The sequence below is a fragment of the Lepidochelys kempii genome, chromosome 21, assembly GCF_965140265.1.
Source record: "Lepidochelys kempii isolate rLepKem1 chromosome 21, rLepKem1.hap2, whole genome shotgun sequence".
Taxonomy (NCBI): Eukaryota; Metazoa; Chordata; order Testudines; family Cheloniidae; genus Lepidochelys; species Lepidochelys kempii.
In genome coordinates, this window is record NC_133276.1 from 1,822,169 (window position 1) to 1,845,653 (window position 23,485).

At 49.8% G+C, this 23,485-nt stretch overlaps 1 long non-coding RNA gene across 1 annotated transcript; it reads right to left on the reverse strand.

The window, feature by feature from the left end:
- Nucleotides 1-2,589: 2,589 nt before the first annotated feature.
- LOC140901314 (uncharacterized) lies at nucleotides 2,590-22,189 on the reverse strand. Its single transcript, XR_012155818.1, has 3 exons — nucleotides 21,756-22,189; nucleotides 19,842-19,917; nucleotides 2,590-3,791 (listed from the first exon to the last, which is right to left on the reverse strand). It is a non-coding gene; the product is annotated as an uncharacterized lncRNA (long non-coding RNA).
- Between the last annotated feature and the right edge of the window lie 1,296 nt (nucleotides 22,190-23,485).

A 23,485-nucleotide genomic window follows, 5' to 3' on the forward strand; every position in this document is an offset into this window, starting at 1 on the left:
GGTTGAACCCAACTCTCCCATAGTCTAGGTGAGTGCTCAAAATACTGAACTAGAGAGCGATTCGTAGGCTCTCTGTGGCCCAATTAATGTTTAATTATTGAATTAAAGTGAAACAACTTCAATAATAGATGAAGAAGAACCCACATCAGAACACTCCTAAGGCCAGTGCTTAGAGCGCTCACTTGAAGAAGGAGAGACTCCATTCACAAGGGAAAGCAACACAAAGCAAGTTCCTCTATACCCCAGCTAAGGTCCCTAACCACTGAGCTAAACAGGAGGTGGTTTCTTCCTTCTCCATCTCCCCTGACTGTTTTGTGTGGTGCTGGGCAGGTCCTTGACAATCTTCCAAGAAACAGTTTGGGCACCTAAGTCACCTGACTACAGGAGAGGGGCTCCTGGCTTTGGCTCTCAAGCAGAGATAGAGACCAAACTCTGTGAAAGGCCGGGCTGATGACTGAAGCCCCACAGATGCTGGCTTCCCTGAGGATTTCTTCAAGCCCACTTTCCTGAGTCACACTGCCTATCTCACCCATGAAATCCATTGCACTATGCATGCCTCCCTTCTCAGGGGGGGCATTGTCAACTTCACTTTGATTTCTCCATTTGATCAGCTGTGCTTTGCGGCAGACTGCTTTGTCATAGACAGCACAGGTCCAACCTTGGCCCAGTGAGAGGAACACATCCTGAAAATATTTCATCACAGTTACACAGTCTTAACATCAGTTGCCAGTGCAGGAATCATTAGACAGCCAATATTCATAAAATATAAAATAGCAGACAGAAAAACTCTTCTCACATCAGTCCATTCTTCAACTCATGACCAATATTCTGATGTATTACATAGCACAAACAAACTCGTACTGTCGTGTGACTACAGACTGCTGCAATGTAGGCAAAAAAGAACGGGAAGATGCATAAAAAATATCGCCTGGAGCTGTACTAGTTTGAGTACATAGTTGCATTAACAAATGTATTTAGAAGCTTTCTGCCAATTTTAGTCAAAATTAAACTCTTGTTTCTACAAGTTCTGGCCCTTTTTGTGATTCACTCCTTTCTCAGCCTGCAAGCCCGATAATGGTTTAACTTTACATGATACAACAAAACTGCATCGATTCCAGCAGCTCCGTCCCCATGGAGACAACCATGAGATATGTGCCCAACGTGTGACAGCCATGTCATTTTTCTAGCTGGGGTTACCCCCACCCATGAATAAACCCCTTTTTAAATCTGGCTGGTAGAGTACAGGGTCATGATAGGGTGACCAGACAGCAAATATGAAAAATCGGGATGGGGGGGTAATAGGAGCTTATATTAGAAAAAGACCCAAAAATCGGGACTGTCTGTATAAAATCGGGACCTCTGGTCACCCTAGGTCATGGCCATGCTGGTGGGAGAGCCGCATCCTGTGTTGGGCCTCTCAGGAGGTGCAGCACAGAAAGCACACCACTTTGGTATGTCCCTCCGGGCTCCTGTAGCTTACGGCAGCCTTGTATGGCTGCCCACGGGCTGCTCTGTCCATTCCCTCTCAACTCCCACCACGCCGCCGCCTACCCTGCATGCCCCTACACCAAGGGTGGTGGCACCAGCCCGGAGTTCCCCAGGGAACTATTGTGGCCACCATAGCTGGGTAAAAGGGGTGCAGCAGTGGCCTAATATTTCTTGACACTGGTTTGAGTTCTGCACCCTCCTGCAGCCAGGGCCTGCCAGGCAATTGCTCGCTCTGCATTCGCGCCTTACGAGGGGATTGCAGGATCCTTTGCTCCTGGGAGAGCAGGTGACCTCACCCTTTGTTGCTCCTTTTAGACATGGCCCTGAGGCAGCTGCCTATATCACTGGGAAGGACTGGCACTTGCCTTCACTGGTGGAGGAGAGAGAGCTGGGCACCCAGTCATGCTACCACAGCCTATGTGACACCTGCACAGCGCAGGGATGCAACACCCCACCCAAGCACCTGGAAGGAGGCTGTTGGGCGGGTTGCCATGAATCAAAGGGTGGGCATGGGGTGAGGGCAAAGGGAATGACAGCCAGCATCAAATGTGCATTGTTCATCCCTGTCTCTGGCTGCAGAACAGTAGGAGGGGAGGTGTCAGGGGTGTGGGATGTGATCAGCGTGGGGTGGAGGGTGGCAATTCTCCAGGTTGTTATCTCTAGGCTCCTGCCAGAAAATGTCAGCATCTCCTATCTCTCCCCTCTGCCCCACTGGCATCTCTCTTCCTGCCACAGAGCTCTCTCTCACTCTCCTCCGACTGGGCTTCCCCCTTGCTCTCTTCACATTCCCCAGCTCCTGTCCCTGCTGGCTGGTTCCTTTCCAGCTCTTGGTCGCTCTCCAGTAACATTCCCCTCTCCTCGCTTCCCTAATTGAGGCAGGATCAGAGCTGCTGCTGCTCTTACTAGGGATACCGAGATTTGCTTCCTCACTGTGGAAAAGTGATTTCTTGTCTTGTAAATGGTTCCTGTTTTTTGACTGACTAAACTAGGGTCACAAGCCAGCAGCTGCAACTGGCTCAGAAGGATCCCAAGTAGTTAGCCCAGAAACTCCATTGAAAGAAACCCCTAAAAGCTTCCCCACCCCCCATCCTTCTCAATCAGCCTTGCATCCCCAGCCCCACACCTCCCTGCAGCTTCCACGTCTTGCCTTTCTGTGGACTATCCAAGGAGGAGAGGCCTATAAACAAGCAGACCCCAGTGCTAGCTGTTATTTCTTCTATGATCATTGCACATTATAGTCCTGCGAGCCACTAAAATGTTACAATGGAAGCTGCAAGGGATCCCTGGCTGCCTTTCCCGGGAGAGAACTTTGCCAGGGACAGAATTGCAGGGCCTGGCCCAGCATGGATACCCCCATGGACAAAGGAAAAGGAAAAGAAAAAGCCCCCAGGAAAGACGGGGAGAAATCTGGAGTCTTTAAACAGGTCCATAAATGCTTCTTCCTTTCTCAGTGGTCTCCTGCATTGGGCTGAATGGAACCCAGCCACTAAACCACAAACGGAGAGGGAGAGCGCCTTGGCAGCTGGCAAGAGCAGCATGATCCACAGCCTTGACTGCGTTAGGAGAGCCACGTAGTCAAGGAGGGGCAGCAGCATGAGGAGAGAGTGGGCAGCTGCGATAATTTATACAAAAATGTGGTGATTGCTTCTGACGATTCCTCAGCCCGAGGTCTCTAGGTCAGGGGACAGAAAGCTCTGGTGTGTGTTACAGTCTGAGGCCTGGCCTGCATTGGGGATTTCTCCGTTTCTAGCTGCAGTGGAGCAGACCCCTGGTGTAGTGATGGTAAGATCCCGGCCCTACCCCATTGTGGCCACTGGCTGCACAGGGAGCAGAAGCAGGCCTGGTCCTGCTGTTGGCACTGGTGAGGGTTACTCCAGTTTCAAGCAGGGGAAAACTGCACCAGTGCAAAGAGCAGGGTGGCCGTCTGCACTCGGGGTTCACACTGGCGCAGCTGCAGTGATGGCTGTGACTGGAGCAGACAAGCAGGGGCACTGGAACAATTTGTACAGTGGGGGGCGCTGAGAGCCAGTGAACCAAACTGTAACCTCTGTGTATGCCCGGGGGTGCAGCCACGCCCCTCATTCCAGCACCTGGGCCGACAAGGCTCAGACTGGAACCCTTTGGAAGTGGGGACTGGCTAGTGGGACGTGGCACCTTTCGAATCCACCTCCATCTCCTGTCTCATGGAGCTTCTGTAGCAGGCAACAGTAAAACTCCTGACATGCTGGGGAGGAAGATGGGGCTGCATCTGTTCAACATTGCACATGTGTTCCAGCTCTAATTCAGCTTAACAGAATCGGCTTCTGCAAAGAGAGCAATACAGTAATAATCATGACTGAAGCAGCATTAAACTGAATTAACTTGAGTTCAAATTGAGCTGAATCTGGCTTGAGGTCAGGCTGGTCACTGTATTGAGCTGAGTTTGAATTGAGTTGAGCTGCAACTGGTAGTGGCTGGAATTTCCTTCCCCCTGCTTTGGGATAAAATGCCTTGCAGGCTGGGCTCTATTCTTCGATTTTTTATGCTGCAGCTCAGCTTGTGGCAGCCAAGACGATATAGGTTTTCCCAGCTCCCCCTACCTTTCCCTGGCTGCTTCCTACCTCTGCTTAAAGTTTGGGAATGGGCACTGTCTACATAGGAAACACTCAGCTTCCAGCACCTCACCACCTATTTACCATCAAAGCACCTGGACTTTCCAGGTATCTGTAAGAAAAAAAGGAGATTTATTCCCCTCCTGCCCCCACAACCCTCATTGCCAGAATGTCACTAGTTCTGACTTCCCACCCCACCTTTTTATCCTAAGTTTGTATTGTGGGGCTTCCGAGTGCTCAGGAAAGAGGCTAGCTTCAGGAGAGAGTCCCCTCTGCCTAACCTTTGCTGCCATCAAAGAGCAGTTTGCAAAAGGCCCTTCGGAAAAGAACTGGCATAGGAGCGTTACCAAACTAGGTCACTGCTCACCCTTCCAAAGCAGGCAAGGCATGACTACTCTAAGACCCTGGGCCCTGAAGTCCATATTCCATTGGGGGAGGGGCACAGTGCTAATGATCTTCATTGCTGGTCCTAGTGAACTTCCATCTACAAAGAGAATTTTTTTGAACCTGGCAGGAAAACACTTAATCAAAACATGAGCTTGGAGCCCTTTTAGACTGTTTACTCCTGTCTCAGTCATTGGCCAGGAGGCCAAATGCCAGACAGCAGGTTTCAAGCAGGTTAACTTTGGACCAAGATGATAACAAATTATCTTCCAAATACACATTTGAAAGCTCAGCGATGTCAGCATGTTTAACTTTGCATTAGCCTCTCCTGCTCTAATATTCCCTGACTTTTTATACCACTCAATACATTTCCTCCCCTCCACTGAGCTAACCTTGGAGCCAACAGGATTTAGGCCGTGGAAGGAGACTTTATCTTGAGATGCAACATGTCTTTCTCCTTGGAAATCTGAGCTCTCTGAACATTAAATCTCACCAAATGCGGGTAAATCCATCCTCATCATTGTATCCACGCATTATACTTCACACCTGAACATAGCCATTATATGAAAAACATACCCCCATATCTCAATGTCTGTACTTTGACCCGTTAACTTTTTACCCCTAATCGGGGATATTGCAGATTATAGAGTAACAGCCGTGTTAGTCTGTCTTCGCAAAAATAAAAGGAGTACTTGTGGCACCTTAGAGACTAACCAGTTTATTTGAGCATGAGCTTTCGATGAAGTGAGCTGTAGCTCACAAAAGCTCATGCTCAAATAAATTGGTTAGTCTCTAAGGAGCCACAAGTACTCCTTTTCTTATTGCAGATTATGTATTCCTTATGCCAGTGCTACTCAAAGTGGTGGTCCGCGGACCGGTGCCGGTCTGCAAGCCATCAGCTGCCAGTCTGCGCGCACATTGGGAAAAAAATTGCCGGTCCCCCACATCAGATAGCTTGACAAGCACTGCCTTACGCCACCCGATCCTAAACTGAACTTTGCACCCCTTGATAATTTGTACCTTATTCCCCGATAACCAGAAACTTCTATGCTTAAACTCTGTACTGTGTTCTTTTTATTTTAACGTCATCTTAATAAAATTATTAAATATGAAGTTAGGTTTGGGAATCAATAGGGAAGCGTATATTTCTTACAGCAGAAACAGACAACTTTATTAACTATTATTAGAGCAGAGTGCATAATTCAGAGTAAATAATTGATCAGGCCTCTTTAGCTTCTTCTGCATGTGGAATATTCATGAGTTCCTCAAATTGTTACTGAATTTATTCAAGGGATTTTCTTCGGAATTTCTTTCCTTTATGAATGGGTCACAAACACAGCTCTGCGTTCATTAGGCATTCAAGTATTTGAAATTCCAGCAGTGTTGCTCAGTTGTGACTGGCTAGGTAGGTCAAACAACATTGTATCACAAGCATTTCCTGCACTGAATTCTTGAGCATGTGATTCACTAATTTGCTTTCTGTGAATACTCATGCCTACTTAGTCACACCAATGTTTGTGTAAAGTGAACACAAAAGGGATGTGAACATGAACTGAAGCAAATTCATTAAACATGTTGGGTAAACATTCACCCACACCTTTTGGCAGGTATTTCTCCAACTCTTGTTATCATTTACATTACACTTGCCTGAAAACAGCACTTTCCAACAGACAGAAGATCCCCTACAAAGCAATGCAGCCCCAGTCTTGACAATCTTGCAATCTAAAGACATCAGTGTAGAAAACAAAAGGAGCAAGGAGAGCTGAATGGTTGTTACTACTGGCTGGGAGGCCTGACAGAGAAGCATGGGTTTCAGATGTGAGCTGTGGGTGTGGAGCCATGGTTGGAAGTGCTGGAAATCAGGAACAGAGTGTGGCAGCAGCCAAAGAGGGCTTAGTGTTCTGGTACGGTAGAGAGAATGGAAAGGAGAAATTGTGGAAGGACGTAAGAAAAAGCAGTAGGATTTGGGAGTCCAAACACTGTCCTGTCCCCTTTCTGGCTCCCTTCTAGGGAAGGCCCCTTCTCTCTACAACACTGTCTTCCTCATTTAGTGCAGGACCCTAGATATTTTGATTGGAGGACACACACACTCCAGAAGAATGCCCACACAGGGAGTGGTATCACCTGAGTTGGGAATAACTAAAGTAAAGGATAACTGCTGAAAAAAGGACAAGGGACTGTTGGCCTCTGAGCTCCTCAGGCCAAAGCAGAAAACCATGCCACAGGTGGAACCATGCGTATATATGTGTTTACACTTCCTCCGAATAGATTTAATGTTATCAATGGGCTTCTTAATGTGACTGGGCTCAGAACCCATGTCAAGCAGATGGATGACCCCAGAGGAGGATATCTGAGCCTTCAAAAGGATAATACATCTTGTAAGAGATTTTCTAGGTCAGTGCAGGCCTAACTATGCTCCCATGGTCAATGGTCCCATTGAAGTCCCATTGAAATCAATGGTCAATTCCCACCCTCTTTGGCGGAGACAGCATTAGGCTCACGCTGAGCACTTGCTTTTGAAACTCTTACCTCTTGTGTCTCAAGGAAACACGCTGTCACATGGATGACCAGAGGTGCATGAAGGTGCAAGACCCAGGCCCAGCAGCAGCCAAAGGGGAACGGAGGATTCAAAACAGCTGGTTAGGAGGAAAGGGCTCTGCCCCAGGACACTGCCCGACTCACTGCTGGCCTGAGCCAATGCCCACTGAGGTCAATGGATGAAATCCTGGACACTGAAGTCAATGGCAAACCTCTCACTCAAGGGGAGTCTTTTGGTTTACTTTGGTGGGTGCTGGATCTGGCCCTGTGTTCATCCAGGCAAATGACCTGAGTCGATCAGCTGGGGTAACAAGTGGGTCACCCTGACATTGGCCCCTAGCTGAGTTTTCCCAGGGAAGCACCTTGCAACCTCCCCAGTGCCATTGTCTCCCCTTTTGGTTCCTCTCCACTGCATTCCCACGTGTCCACTCTCTGCAGACCTTCCTGCTACTGCCTGGGTCTCCTGCCTGTTGGGCTTTGCAGAGACAAAGTGTTACCTGTGGAATGTTTAGCTTGGCAACAGAAAAATAACATGTGGAAGGCAACTCTGGCTTGCCATTTCCATGTGAGGTGATGTTTATTATTCCTGTCAACAGTAAGTATGCGTGGCCCTCTGTGTGCTCCTCTCCAGGGATCATTTGTTTAAATGAGAGCCCCTGAGCAGAGCCTCTCAGGCAGACTCTGCTTCCCCTCAGCCAATCTCTGCTCTTGAGAAAGGGTCGGAGTGAAATGTTTGGAACAAGTGAAAGGAATACATCTCACACATATACAACCTACCGGCTGTGAACGAAAGGGTCAATGCAGTGGCTGTAACTGCTGAATCCTGCTCATGCTGGAGAGAAGATTTTAATGGCAACACAGATTGTTGCAGCTGTGCCACCCAGAAGGAGTACTTGTGGCACCTTAGAAAGACTCACCAATTTATTTGAGCATAAGCGTTCGTGAGCTACAGCTCATGCATCCGATGAAGTGAGCTGCAGCCCACGAAAGCTCATGCTCAAATAAATTGGTGAGTCTCTAAGGTGCCATAACTACTCCTTTTCTTTTTGCGAATACAGACTAACACGGCTGTTACTCTGAAACCAGAAGTAGTGTCCACACAGCATTCCGACCAGGCTCCTGTTAGTCCTGGCTAGCTAGGAGAGTGCCTCGCATGCTCTCGTTCACTTGCAAATCTGCTGGTGTCCAGCGCAGGTGGCTGGGTGGAACTAGTGGGATGGGCACTAAAGGGACGGCAGAGCACAGGGCTGTGTGGTGGGATAACATGGCAGGGTCTGATAGTCTCTCTGTTCCTGTGATGGGACAGGGATGAGGGTGAATGTGGGGTTCCGGGGATATGAAGTTACCGTTGTGTTTCCTGTTGTCTGGGACTTTTCCCAGCTCAGCGTGGCTCTGACCTAGGCACTGTTTCCCACGCTCCCCTTGAGTCCTGGGGAGCAGAGCGTTGTCCTAGTAGCACTATATTCTGACCCAACTCCCAGCTACCCAAACCATCTCCCCTGTCCCTGGGGTTGGGAGCAGAGCGGGCACAGAGCCCATATACCTGCGGGGGAGGCTTCCTGAGGAGGGGGCATTTCCACAGGATATTTCTGCCCCCAAGGCTTCTTCACACATTGCCAGAGGGCATACTGGGGCCCCAGTGTAACTGGGAATCTAGCCCCAGAGGTACAGGGGTATAATGTGTGATGGGCCACAACACAAGATCCGGCTGCCTGGAAGAGAAATCAGGAATGGGGCATGCAGGGGAGCTGGTGTGCATGTTGCATAGAAAGTGACAAAGGTCCCCTCTCCAAGCAGCATATTATTGTTAATTATCTGTATTACCATAGCACTGAGCGATCCTAGTCGTGGGCCAGCCCCTTGGGGTGAGTGGCAGCTTCCTGACAGCTTAGCTAATGGAGCTGCAGCACTGGGACAGAGGTGCCCCACATGGGCAGCTCACCAGAGGGGCGCTGCAGCCGGGCTTTCTTCCAGGCCTAACTACGCCACAAAGTCTGGCTCTGAATTTTCCCAGAGTTTGGTTCCAGGATTTTGGATTGGGCCCAGTCCCAGACACTGGGCCAAATACAAACCTGCTCTACGTGGGTGCCACTCCACTGACTTCCATAGACCAAACGGACCAAACCAAGCTCCGCTCTGCCTATCTCAGGTGCGTTGGAAATGACCCTCAGAGTGCTGCAGTGCGCTGTGCTTTCTCAGCAGAGGCTGGAGGAATGGTGGGGCCCGCACCTCTCCCCGAGAGTGGTTCTCAGCGACAGCGCCGGTTGTCTGTGGAGGGGAGTGTGCACTGGGCGGCCTGGATCTGCATGTGCAGCCTGCTTTGCGGAGGCCTTCATTCCCACAATGCTGCCAGTGGCATCATCTTTATGCACCGCCTCGTGCTAGGCATCAGGATTTCCCCAGACGTGCAGAAAGAGCAGGCTCCTGGACGCCTGTGACCCATGCTGTTCATGTTGGGAAACCCCAGCTGCCAGCCAAGCGTGTCTGGCAGGCTGCAGGTTTAGAAATACTTCAGAAAATAACCCTTCAGCACCAGCCAGGCCAACAGATATGTGGGTGTTGCAGAGCAAATATTGGTAGGGATTTGTTTTTTCTAAGTGCTCTGCAGGCTCCAGTTCTCTCTGCCATTATGAACTGTCCCATCTGCTTGCTGGGGGAGACAGGGAAATGGGCAGAGTTAAGGGAGAGGATCACTTCTTGGCAGTGCAAAGGATGTGCCCAGCTTTGGCTGGGGAATTTGGCTGGTTAGACCTTTGTGGATTTCCATAAGCTGCAGCTCCCACTCCCTGTGCTCCCATGTTAATGGGACTGAGCAAGATCTGTCTGCTGACTCAGTCGGCAGACAGCTCGGGGCTACTGCAAAGTGTGACTTCCAAATCTTCTGAGACTTAAATATTTATCTGTATTCCCACTGATAAATGCAATTAGGGGATTTCCCCTAAAGCAAATGGTTTTCTTTTGTGTGCTCACCACAGGGAAGAAGGCAAGAACAAGTGAGATGGGTTTTAACCAGGTAGCAACTTTATCAGTCAAATTGCATCCCAGGTTCCCTGTGCGGTCCCTTGCACCCCATTCATCCCTTGCCAATTCTTTGAGTGCTCCCACCGCAGGCAGAGCCAATCATCAGACTAGGAGGTTTTCTGGGCACCTTCAATTGCCCATTAGCATCCCTCCCCCTTTCATCCCTTTTGAGGCAACGGGGGACCTCAACAACCCCACTAGCGCCATGGTAAAGCATATGGCGGGCAGTCCTGCCAGGGTAGTGTCCTAACCCATGGTTCACATTTTTCCTCAGGGATTAGATACGTTGCCCCCTTTTGTACGGAGGTGCCCTTAGGATGCCATTGTGGATCTGGAGCCTAAATGAGCGAGTTCCTGGTCCCATTGCATGCAGTGCCTGCCATGCCAAGAGAAAATCACAGTCTGCCTGAGGCCCAGCTGCGAGCACCTTGCTGAATTACACACTCTCTTGTAAGCCCAGTGCTGTGCCTACGGCTGCATACCCTCAGCCCTGGGGATGCTGCAGTACATCCGAGGTGACAGATGGGGGAGGTAAGCAGACATGGTTAAAACCTGCTGTGCTTATGGCCCACTACCTGCCTTGGCGTCCCATCAGGTAGCTGCAGACAGGCCTCATAGGGCCTGGAACGCTAGTGTCCTTTAACCTCAAATGCACTCAGCCCCTGTGTGCAAAGAGTGGGAGTCATATTCTCCCAGTGTCAAGCCCAGAATTACAGCCCTTTCCTAAACACTGCCATGAACTGGAATTTGGTAAGGAAGAAACGGTCCCCGTGCAGGAGCTGGGGACCCTTATGGGGTGGCTACTGAACTGCATATGCCCGCAATGCCCGTACAGGATACAGGTCCCCCTCACCAGAGCGTTGCAGAGCCTTGCTCACCCCAATTTGATCAGTTTTTGATGTGGACTGTGAGCCAGAGAGAATCATCGTGCCAACCCACGTCCTGTACTTTGAGCGTCCACCCCGAAGACTTTCCCTGGGCCGAAGGGCTCACCCACCCGGAAGGGCCTGAAGAAAGCCAATGGAAAGGTTGCTGAGATGAACACAGCCTGGCTCCCCCACATGGCAGCTCTGACATCTCATCTCTCTGTGTCCCCGCTGATAAATGCAGTGCGGGGATTTCCCCCTAAATGGAATGGTTGTCTAACTAGAAGCACATGTAATATGGTTGGCTATGGAGTCACGATGCCTTGTGCTTCATTGGGAAGTGTCTGGTCCCGGGCTCCAGGAGTGGGTGCACTTGGCTCTCGGGACTCTGTGATCCGAGTAAGCAGAATGGCCCTCCCTAGTGTATCTACTCCAGCCTCCAAGTCAAGGCAGCCATTTCCAGCCTGGTTCTTCATTCCTAGGCCACACCAGCACATTGCTGTGTAACCCAAATGCCCAGGACTGGGGAGCGGGGACGGCAGCCGGAGAAGAGAGGAAAATAACGACATTCCTCTGAGCCTTGCAGCTGGATCTCAGGGATGCCAGGCCCTGTTGTCCAAGCACAGAAGGGTTGTGTGAGGTGGGGCCGGAGCAGCTAGTGGCAAGGAGTTGCTTCCTGTTCTGCAAGGAAAGCCAGAGGAAGGCAGGTCTCCTGGAGAGCGGCTTTGGCAGGCTCTGTGCTGGGGGAAGCAGAAGCCCTTATTGTGGTACTGAGTGTTCTACAACAAATCCACCTGCTTGCTCTCTCAGCTGCCCTGACTCCCTCTCTATTCTTCCCAGTTTCCCGCCTCACTTCTCCCCTTTCCTCTTGTCACCACTGCTGACGGCTTTCTTTTCTCAGCCCTGGCCCCAGTGACGGGTCTTTCATCCTCTCCTAGGGGTTACACCTTTGGGCAGGGGTGGGGTGGGAGGAGGTTGGGGGGGGGAAGAACTGTAGGGACACTGACATGCTATCATGTGAATAGTTAATGCAATTTCATTATTGAGCTAATGTGCATATTTGTGGATACCTGAATTTCAGTATAGGACAAAATCGTGCGTAGATGTGGCACTGGTGCAAGGTGGCAGCTCTGGTGAATAAAGGTCTGTGTGAAGATTCAAGGTAAATCAGCTGGACAAGTGTCTCAGATACACACTGCCCTGCCAGGATGCCTCAACCCGATTATTGTGCTGGCAAAGACAGAGAGAAACCCATGGTGAAAATGGTCCAATTCTCATTCACACAGTACACACACTTCCCTCTGCCCCCAGGGCTGATGATACTCATCCAATTCTGCCTCATGTTCTCTGCACTGAAAGGTGCAGCCAGAAATCTGTTCCTGCAGCTGAACAGGGCTCTGACCCATGTAGGGGTTGCTGGGTATGAGGAACCTCCTGTGGCACGTTCCCGCACTCTGTTGGGCTCTAGGCTTCCTTCACTATTGGGTGCCCAGCCGGAGACACCTTTGGGGGAGTGTCGGGATGCTGAGCACTTGTGAGTGCAGCTGAAGTCAGTGGGAGTTGCAGGTGCTCACACCTCTGGAAAATAAAGTTCCAGGTGTCTCAAGTTGGCCACCAATATCTAGAGCCAATTACAAAACGGCTTCTCTTTCTTAGTCCCTTTGACAAACTCCCCAAGGATGAGAAAGGACCAAAGGATGGAGAGGGAGATTTGTCCAATAGCCCAAAGAATAACTGCCATGGGCAAGCGGGGAAGGAAGGATGCTGGCTGGAACAGCAGCCCGGGACTCTGGTCTGTCCTTCACTGATGTTATTCCTGTGATCTGCACAGGCCACATGTGCGATCTGGCTAGAGGGACTGGAGGAAGAAATGCACTGGGAGACTAAAGCAGGTTTTTGCAGGGCAGAGGAGGAAGAACCAGTGACCGTGCAAGCAGAATGAAGAGAACGGAAATCACCCCCAGCGGAGGAGCACAGCTCCACGAGACTGGAGCTGCAAAACCTGGAAACAAAGTTGAAACAATAGAGTCTATGCTAAATAAATACATGAGCAAAGGACTAGACACTGCGAAGCATATACAGCTCAGAAGATGTAGCACAGAGCATGACTCTGATTGCGGAGAGCTAGGTCCCCCTTCCAGGCCTCAGAAAATAAATCTGAAGGACTGGAGAATCGGGACTGTCATCAGATGAAAAGGTCTTGAGAGGGAAACAGCCTACTCAGCTTCTGGCAATAGGGGTGAAAGAGGGTACAGAGAGATAAGGGGCTTGTTCCCTGGGAAGATTTTGGAGAGAGCAGAGTTCAGCAAAATGCAATAAAATAACAAGACATGTGTGGCTGTTCTAAAGGTGGTTCGCCCCAAGCGAGGCATGACCAGTAGGACCCATTCTGATTTCAAGTGACCAGAAAAGAGGTTACTCTGCTCTGGAAGGTTCTGTATTTCTGACGGTTAATCTGCCCACCCAGACCAGTGTTTCCTGCAGCTGCCAGGGGCGCCAGCCACTCCTCAATGGCAGGTATTGTCATCCTGATCTGGGGAAGCTGCCCTTGACTCCCATGGCTGTTACACACACAGAGGCTGTGAATGCCTCACCAGAGTTCAGCTGTATGCATGGCACGGTGCCCAGTTACTGCGGTGTTAGCCGAACTTCTGCCCTGGGGTTTACAGCGGGTGTCAGTTACTCCCTAGTGCTGCAAATGTCAGGCAAATCTCTGCCTGCCTGGAGGCATTGGCACCACTTGCTGCCTGCCCTTTGAAGGCTGTTGGCATGCGTTTGCCAAAGGGAGCATACTTAGCAGAGTGGAGGACTCAGAATTACCAAAAAGATATGCTACCAGGCATTCAGTGGGAAAACCAGCAGGAAGGGAAGGGAAGGAAGGAGTCATAGCGTTGGAACATGTGGCTCAGTGAGGGAGTATAGTCTTCATGCTCCCTGAAGAGCATGCTGGCAGGGACATGGAGCAGTGAGTGGGGAATCGTTGCTAGAAGAAGGTGGGTGCACCATCAATTTCCTGTGACAGCCACTGTATTTTGTTTTCTTATAAGCGTCTGGGCAAACTAGGACACCTGGTGAGGTTCAAGGGAGGGCACCGGGTGCATTTATCACAAGAACTGAGAAACCTAGTGCCCAAGTGTAACTTTGAGTGGTGAACTAATGGGAGAGTGCAATGCCCTTTCAAGTTTAGTTAAGACAAATGTGAGATTTCTCTATTTATGCTCAAGAACTCTAGGCAAGATCACAGAGTTGACTGCCTTTCACCTAGCTAGTAAGCTACTGCAGTCAGACATACTAGGTATGTCATAGCCATTAGGATACAGGATAGTAGACATGTGTAGTGGGGGCCATTCTTTCCTGTGTGTGTCTCAGATGCATCAATCATCAGTGGAGTCCATCTTCCTTAAGATGCTCATCTGATGGTGACAGAGTGACAGAAGACACTACTGGGGTTCCTGAGAGAAACTGAATGGAAATATTTCCTTATTGCTTAGGTACTTTATACTATCCTCCAAGTGGATGTATTGTTGTCTCACCATGTCTTATTAGTCTGCGGTCACACCATCCACATGCAACGGACTTTAATGAGGAATTAGCTCTATCGTCACCATTAAACCCTGGTCAGCATGGTGAGCATGCAGAGCAGGTACGAGAAAAGCACTTACAGATAAATCTCTCAATCACCAACATAAAAATTGGCTGGTTCAGAGATCACTGCATTGTCAGCATCTGCATCTAGAGACCCAGGGCTATTTTGTGGGGATAAAATCTCTCCAAGACCTGGTTTGCTGCCTGGTTTGAGCCTCTATTATGTTGTTTTTAAAATGTTTCCATGCAGCTTGCAGGCATTTTACTCTTCTGACTGCTTCTTTTAATTTCTGTTTAACTAGCCTCATTTTCTGTAGTTCCCTTTTTTGGAAGTTAAATGCTACTGCGGTGGGTTTCTTTGGTATTTCCGCCCCCCGTAAAGATGTTAAATTTAATTACATGATGGTCACTATTACTGAGTGGTTCAGCTATATTCATCTCCTGGACCAGATCCTGTGTGCCACGTTAGTTGAAATCAAGAATTGCCTCTCCCTTTGTGCATTCTAGGACTAGATGCTCCAAGAAGCAGTCATTAATGGTGTCTAGAAATGTTATGTCTATATCCCATCCTAAGATGGCATGTTTCTAGTCAATCTGGAGATATCCAAAATCCCCCATTATTATTGAGTGAAAGATACAGTATTAAAAATGAACCTTCCTTAGCTCTTCGCTAATTGGTCTAAAACTTGAACAAGAATAATTAAGACTTTACAGTTGGAAGGGAGATATTGAATATTAATTGCTAATTTAAGCATTGTATCAGCAAACACTTTCTTCCTCCTCTGATGCTTTCTAAAGCAGATTATTTTCTGTACAATCAGAGAGGTTGTTGCACCACAATCACCCTATACAATATCACATCTTTACAATCTGATAAGACAGACTCAGAGGATTCTCTGTGGATGATTTATTAATGGACTTAATAAAGAACATTTTTGACCAATTGGGTGGATTGCTACTATGAAGGCTGAGCCTCGAAAGGTTTGGAGGCTCAGTTACATTGAAATTGTAGTCAGATGCCACCAGTGTGGTGCTCCGCTCTGTTCAATGTTGATAACAGTCACTGCATGAGTGTGTTCCCTCTGTGTGCTGCCCCTTCTCTGCACATCGCTGGCACAGCAGACCCTGAGAGAACCCCCAATGACCACAGACGCTGATAAGGTACGAAGGCACCCGGCCAGGTTTATTGTCAAACGAAGCCCAGTTCCCCGCAGACACTGCAGGACATACTACGAATATGTGCCCCCTGGCAATGGACCGGCTCAGTCAGTGGGGGGACTCTCCACTGCCCCCTATGCCAGACAAAGATACCGCCCCAGGGATGCATTCTTATACACAGGTACAAACAAGTTACACACCACTCCTGACGTATTGAGGTACAACCCCTTTACGTAGCAAGGTGCCACCTCTCACCTTGTACATGTTGGTTCGAACAAAACAACTCTATCCATCATATTGTCCTTCTGACCCTGTCTTTAGGATGTGTCTGCCTGTTCCTTGTTATCTCTGTGGAATGTGTTCGTACTGGGATGTTCTGATATCTAGTGTCCAGTACCTTTTAGGTATGTATCTTTTTGCAGTATCAGCCCTTTCCTTGCCAGCTTCTGTGAGCAGGGCCTGCTTCCAGAAGTGGTTGCATTTCAGTGGTGGAGGATTGGGTTCCCATTATGATAATTAATAGAAGTAATAGCTAGCTCTTCTGTAGTGCTTTTCATCGCAGATCTCAAAGTGCCTCACAAAGGAGGGCACTATCCTTATCCCAATTCTATATATGGGGAAGCTGAGGTAGAGAGCCGTGAAACAATTTTGCCCACATTCAACCAGCAGGCCAGTGTCAGAGCTAGGAATAGAACCCAGATCTTCTAAGTTCAGCCGGTGGTCTGTCCACTAGGCCATATTATTATTTCACATCACATCATTATTTATTATTGGTATTCTGGCAGGAGATGGAGACCTCATTGCACTAGACACTGTATACAGGCACGCACAGAGGGTGAGACAGTGCCTACCCCAATGAGCCTGCAATCCACACAGGAAAGACAGACAAAGGGTGGGACCGGAAACAAAGGCACAGAGTGGAGGAGGGCGCTCAGGAGCTCAGTGCCAGGAACAGAACCCGTGGGCCGTAAACATACAGCGCCTCCAGTGTCACTGCTTCAGAAGGAAAGGTGCCACAGACACACAAGGTGAAGGGATGTGTTGGTATAAGCTCAAAGCGTCTCCTTTTCTAGCTCTGGCACATCTTATCTTCTAGCAAAAAGCAGTGCTGGGGGCTAGGATGAAAACTATCCCTGCTTTTTAACCCACGCAGATGTTTAAAAAGTCTGTTCAGCCCACTAGCTCTTCAGTGTCTGCTGAGTGTCATTTTAGGAGGTGAATGGAATTGTTATAATCGGTGCATGTGGTACTATTTTCTCTTATGAGGCCCATTCAGTGCCTTGACATGTACAGCGTGCACCTGAAGTGAGCCTGCTGCTGTGATGGGGGACAGTGGTTTTCTTTGGCGAGAAAGGGACTTAACCTCTTTTGGCAGCTGCTCCATTTTCCATCTGTTGAGAGTCCCTGATTTGCGGTGTGTTCTTTCTGAGTCAAACTGAACCATATTTCTCACTCATCTAAAGAAAATTACCAGCTATTAACAATTTATCCCATGAAACAATTAACTCAATTTATCTCACTATGGTTCCCCAGAATAGCTCCATGGTTGTCGGAAGGTAAGTAACATGCATGAGGAACCCTGTTGATGGGGATTAGCTCTCTCACAATATTTGTGACAGGTCCCAGTAAGCACACAGGGAATAAGGGCTATTTCATGCCTTGGTGCAATAGGCAGTTTCCATAATGGGGTAAGCAAAGCCCAACCGATACATAAAGCTATGAAAACATGAACTCTTGGCTTTCTTATCATTCCTGCTGGCTGGCAGTCATATCACTGATGATTTAGCAGCACTAGGAGATGCAAACTTCATTAGACTAATCCCAAACACCCAAGCCACAGGCTGCTGCTGCTTTGGGAAACACTCTCTCTGATTTCCAGACAGAAGAGCTTCATATTTATAAAGAACATTTCTGACCAATTGGGTGGATTGCTACTATGGAGGCTGAGCCTTGAAAGGTTTGGAGGCTCAGTTACATTGAAGTTGTTGTCAGATGCCACAGGTGTGGTGCTCTGCTCTGTTCAATGTTGATAACAAGCCAATCTATCACTTTGGAGTAATCACTGATACAAAAGGGAATCCCAGATATTGTATGTCACCAGGTTCATGACAATAAAATTACTCACTCAGGTTATCTGCAGTAAGCAATTTTCCTGTGAATATGTGAGCACTGTAGTCAGGTTGCATAATGTTGAATATCTTTTAAATGAAGACGTTTTGCTGCATTACCCACTCACATGGGCCTCACAGCAACAACAAGTAGCTACATGAGCGCAGAAATTCAAAAATGTATAGCTCAGCCCTGAAATGTGCTGAGCACCCTCACCTCCAACTGAATTGTCACTCACTCAGTCTGAGCATTTTAGGCCCTGGTAGGACCAGGCTCTTTGACTGTAATCTCTTCGGAACAGGCATTCCACAGTGAATTCTTTAAAGTGCAGTGTAAATGTGCAGAACTATATCACTGTCACATAACAATAAATACTAATTATGACTCAGATGACACTGCTATGGGCAATACGGAGACAATTCTGTAGATGACCTTTTTGCACTAGTAGCCACATCTCTCTCTAATTCATATTCTCAAATATGATTTTCTACAGCTCTAGTGACCAATATATGCCGGCTAGCACATAAATGTACATCAATCATATATATGTATGTATGTTAGTATGCATTAAGCACCAATACCATGAAGCACAAACATTGTACCAGTGATGTAGCCTAAACTGGCCTATCCCATAGTTTAGTTCACTTATGATAAGTTTCCCATAACTCCTTGCATTTGCTGGAGTAAGCATTTGGCGTAAGTGGATAGGAAACTGGTCAAAATCAAGATATATTCCTCCTATGTCTTAGTACAAGCTAGCATAGCACCTTCATGGACAAGTACCTGGAATGCTTGTAAACAAAACGAAGATAAGGAACAGAACAAGTTAGGGAACTGGGACAAACTGATGGGTTGAATTTTAGTGATGTGTAAAGAGAGATGTAACTTGTAAAATCATGATATAAATAATACCATCTGAAACACGTAACTTGGGGGAGCACAGCTTCTGTGTAAGGTGAATGTAACATTGTTCCATGGGATGGCTCCTCAGAGACTGGTATCACATAGAACCTTTTCCAGTACCATATTAATAAACCTGACTGACACTGGTTATTTGGTCTCTTGAATATATTTCATAATGAACCAAAGTGTGGTCAAAAAATTGACTATACAATTTATCAACACCACCTCTTCCATCACAATTTCTATTTTTCTTTAAAATAATTTATTTTAAAAATATTTTGTATGCATTTTTAATTGAATTGTGTTGGATAATTAATACATCTTCTCCTCCTAAAACCACATTTTTCGCTTTAAAACAATCCTAGTGTGCCTCATATTCTTAAATATGTATAATACTGCCAACTGGCGAAGTCACCCATCAGGGATGAGTTGTGTGCTGTGACATGCAGTAATCATGAATAGACTTGAAATCATTAAAAGACACAATCAGGTTAAAAATTATAATAAAAATTCTTACATCCATTACTAACATCACTTCAGAATATTACAACTAAATCATTGGAAACCTTGTATACCTTCTCTTTTTGATCTATTTCCTCATCTAAACAGTAGAAAAAGTCAATACTACCTTAAAGAGGCCATTAGATGGGAAAGTATGCCTAAAATGCAAAATTGCTAATGATGGTTGAGGGTTTTTTTTGTCTCTGTGTCCTAGAAAGAGAGCCACGACACTTCCCCATCCTGTGTAACTCCTAGTTGGCACAGAGACTTGCTAATGGAATGCTGGAATTTTTGCCCTCCCGTTAGGGGAAAGCAGAAGCTTTCTCCTGAAAACTGGACAAACTAGATAGGAGCAAGTTACAAGTGGAGCAAAACAAGAAGCCAAAATCTAGGCCTGCAACAAAGTGAGAGAGAGAGAGAGAGAGAGGAATAAAGCTGGAAGTGAAATTCCAAATAATACTACAGCCTTTTAGAGCAAAAGTTACAAGTGCTGGAGTATAAAACATGTAACAAAAGCCCTGGACTCCTAAGTGCCTGGATACTACAGTGATACACTTATTAGAAATGCCATGGATTAGATCAAATTGGGATCTCTAGTAGGGAGGAATGGATCAAAGTCACAGAATTTATATGCAAGCTTACTGGGGCTCCATTTTAAGGAAGAGTTGTGTGGTGCTTCAGAGTGCCATGCACTTACCTCCTCTTGTTGGGTGGAGACAGAATTTAGTATTAACAGGTAAGGCCCCCATCTTGAATGATCAAGAAATTATCAGCTGCAAAGGAAAAACAGAGTGAAGTAGAAAAGTTTGAAAATTCTGTTTTTCCAGCACCTCAGAGCAAAAGGTGGGAACAGACTGATAAAATAAAACACACTGATAAAATAAAAGAGCTCAAAGGTACAGCACAACCAAGGCTCTGAAAACAGATGCATTGAGGTAAAACTTTCTTGCTTTTAAATGTATGTTATATTGTTTTTAGTTTCCTTGTAAATAAAGACAAACCCCAGACAGGGGTTGAGCTATGACACCAGCAACATGTCTGAGCTGCATTTGGAGCACAATGGGATAATCTAATAATTTAATAATCTAATCTTCCATGTAGAGAAAAAATGGCAGAACAATATCATTGCCTCACTTGTTGCTTATTCATGACATTTTATTTTGTCTCTCTCCCATTTCCCTCTGTTCTTCTACTTAGACAGTAAGCAAAGACCTTGTCTTTTACATGTCTATAAAGTGCCCAGCTAGTTGCAAATAATATACAACTTAAAAAAAAATACTTGTATGTTCCATGGACATTTAACAGACATTTGAAGTGCCTCATGGCTAGCTAACATGTCATATGCCATTAACATTGAGGGATGTAACTAGATATTAATATAACAGGGAATGAGGTATGCTGATTCTGATGAGGTAGTGGAAGCATTAATCTTCCTTCATTCTAAGTACACAAGCCCGATCTGGTCCATTTCCGTGCAAGATGCAGATCCAAAAAATACATGAAGTGCTTTATTTGCTGACAGGTAATATTTATGCATTCATAATTAAACTATTAAAAATGAAGAGTCCTTAAAGCCTTTTGTTCAAACAAGCCACTGGAACACTTCCCACTGCTTACAGTCATCTCTTGAAAGGTGCCCAGTGGCAAATTACCACATAGGAGTCCATTGCCCCCCAGAAGAAGACCAAACCTGGAAGCCCCCAAATGAGCAATACAGCCCCTGGTTTGAAGGCGGGAGGATGATTCTGTGGTCTATGCAGCAGACCTGAGATGTGCTGTAACCAAAGGTTCAAACACCAGCAGGGCTGGCTTGGCTCCCCATTCTGTCACACAGCTAAAATGATTAGGACTGGTCAGGAACGTTTGACTAAAAGTGTTTCCATGGGAAAATGCCAATTTGTTGAAACTGAAACATTTCCGTTTCGACAAAACTTGTGCTGTGAAATGTTTCTAAGGTCCATAATGGAATTCCTGGTCAAAGCAAGAGAGAAGTGAGACCCCTGAATAGTCAATGGCCCAGTGGCTCTGAGACCAGGCAGAACAACTGGGGTCTCCCACATCCCCAGCGTACAGCCTAACCCAGTGGCTCTCAACCTTTCCAGTCTGGAGTCTGCTTTGTCTTGTATACCCCAACTTTCACCTCACTGAAAAACTACTTGCTTACAAAAATCAGACAAAAGTGTCACAGCACACTGTTATTGATAAATCGCTTGTTTTCCCATTTTTTACCATGTAATTATAAAACAAATAAATTGGAATATAAATATTGTATTTCCATTTCAGTGCATAGTATATAGAGCAGGATAAACAAGTCATTGCCTGTATGAAAGTTTAGTTTGTACTGACTTTGGTAGCGCTTTTTATGTAGCGTGTCGTAAAACTAGGCAAATATCTAGATGAGTTGACCTACCCCCTGAAAGACCTCTGTGTACCCCCCGGCCTACAAGTACCCCCACTTGAGACCTGCTGCCCTAACCATAGGGCTGTTTGCTCTCACCAGTGGGGCTCTTTTGTGCCTGAGGTTGTTTGTTTTACAAAAAAGGTCAGGAAGTTTCTGTTCCCATTCCACATCAGAATGAAAAACAAACGTGCAACTCTCCGAGCGCCTCACCGGAGGGAAACGTTGTTTTGCAGCCAGGCCCAGGCCACAAGCCCTGTGCCCGGCCAGGCGGCTCTGCAGGGGCTGCTCCGTCAGCGCTGGGCTCTGCCGGGCGGCCTCAGCCGTGGCCCCACGCGGAGCCAGCCGGGGCCGCGGGCCTAGGTGGGGGCCACAGCGCCGGGGGCAGCAGGGGCCCAACCGGGCCCTCACCAGAGGCTGGAGCAGACCCGCGGTCTGTCTCTCGACTTGTCCCGGGCGCCGCGGTCGGCGTTTCTCACGATCTGTTCTGGAGTCTGGACTTTGGCTCTGCCCTGACCAAGAAGTTTGGACCCTGACAAAAAATAATTGACCCGCGCCCGCGCCCTGAGGGGCCGGGCGTGGGCCGCCCCCTCGCACCGGGACATTCTGGGGTCACAGGAGCCTGGTCCCCCCCAGCGCCTCGCCCCCCCCCCCAGGCCGGCAGCCCTCAGCGCCCCCCCCCGCAGCGCCTCGCCCCCCCCCAGGCCGGCAGCCCTCAGCGCCCCCCCCCGCAGCGCCTCGCCCGCCCCCCCCAGCCCGGCAGCCCTCAGCGCCCCCCCCCGCAGCGCCTCGCCCGCCCCCCCAGGCCGGCAGCCCTCAGCGCCCCCCCCGCAGCGCCTCGCCCCCCCCGGCCGGCAGCCCTCAGCGCCCCCCCCCCGCAGCGACTCGCCCCCCCCCAGGCCGGCAGCCCTCAGCCCGCAGCGCCTCGCCCCCCCCAGGCCGGCAGCCCTCAGCGCCCCCCCCCGCAGCGCCTCGCCCCCCCCAGGCCGGCAGCCCTCAGCGCCCCCCCCGCAGCGCCTCGCCCCCCCCCAGGCCGGCAGCCCTCAGCGCCCCCCCCCGCAGCGCCTCGCCCGCCCCCCCAGGCCGGCAGCCCTCAGCGCCCCCCCCCCGCAGCGCCTCGCCCCCCCCCCCGGCAGCCCTCAGCGCCCCCCCCCCGCAGCGCCTCGCCCCCCCCAGGCCGGCAGCCCGCAGCGCCTCGCCCCCCCCAGGCCGGCAGCCCTCAGCGCCCCCCCCCGCAGCGCCTCGCCCCCCCCCAGGCCGGCAGCCCTCAGCGCCCCCCCCGCAGCGCCTCGCCCCCCCCCCAGGCCGGCAGCCCGCAGCGCCTCGCCCCCCCCAGGCCGGCAGCCCGCAGCGCCTCGCCCCCCCCAGGCCGGCAGCCCGCAGCGCCTCGCCCCCCCCAGGCCGGCAGCCCGCAGCGCCCCCCCCCGCAGCGCCTCGCCCCCCCACAGGCCGGCAGCCCTCAGCGCCCCCCCCGCAGCGCCTCGCCCCCCCCAGGCCGGCAGCCCTCAGCGCCCCCCCCGCAGCGCCTCGCCCCCCCCCCAGGCCGGCAGCCCTCAGCGCCCCCCCCGCAGCGCCTCGCCCCCCCCCAGGCCGGCAGCCCTCAGCGCCCCCCCCCGCAGCGCCTCGCCCGCCCCCCCAGGCCGGCAGCCCTCAGCGCCCCCCCCGCAGCGCCTCGCCCCCCCCAGGCCGGCAGCCCTCAGCGCCCCCCCCCGCAGCGCCTCGCCCCCCCCGGCCGGCAGCCCTCAGCGCCTCGCCCCCCCCAGGCCGGCAGCCCTCAGCGCCCCCCCCCGCAGCGCCTCGCCCCCCCCAGGCCGGCAGCCCTCAGCCCTCAGCGCCCCCCCCCGCAGCGCCTCGCCCCCCCCCCCCGGCAGCCCTCAGCGCCCCCCCCCCGCAGCGCCTCGCCCCCCCCAGGCCGGCAGCCCGCAGCGCCTCGCCCCCCCCAG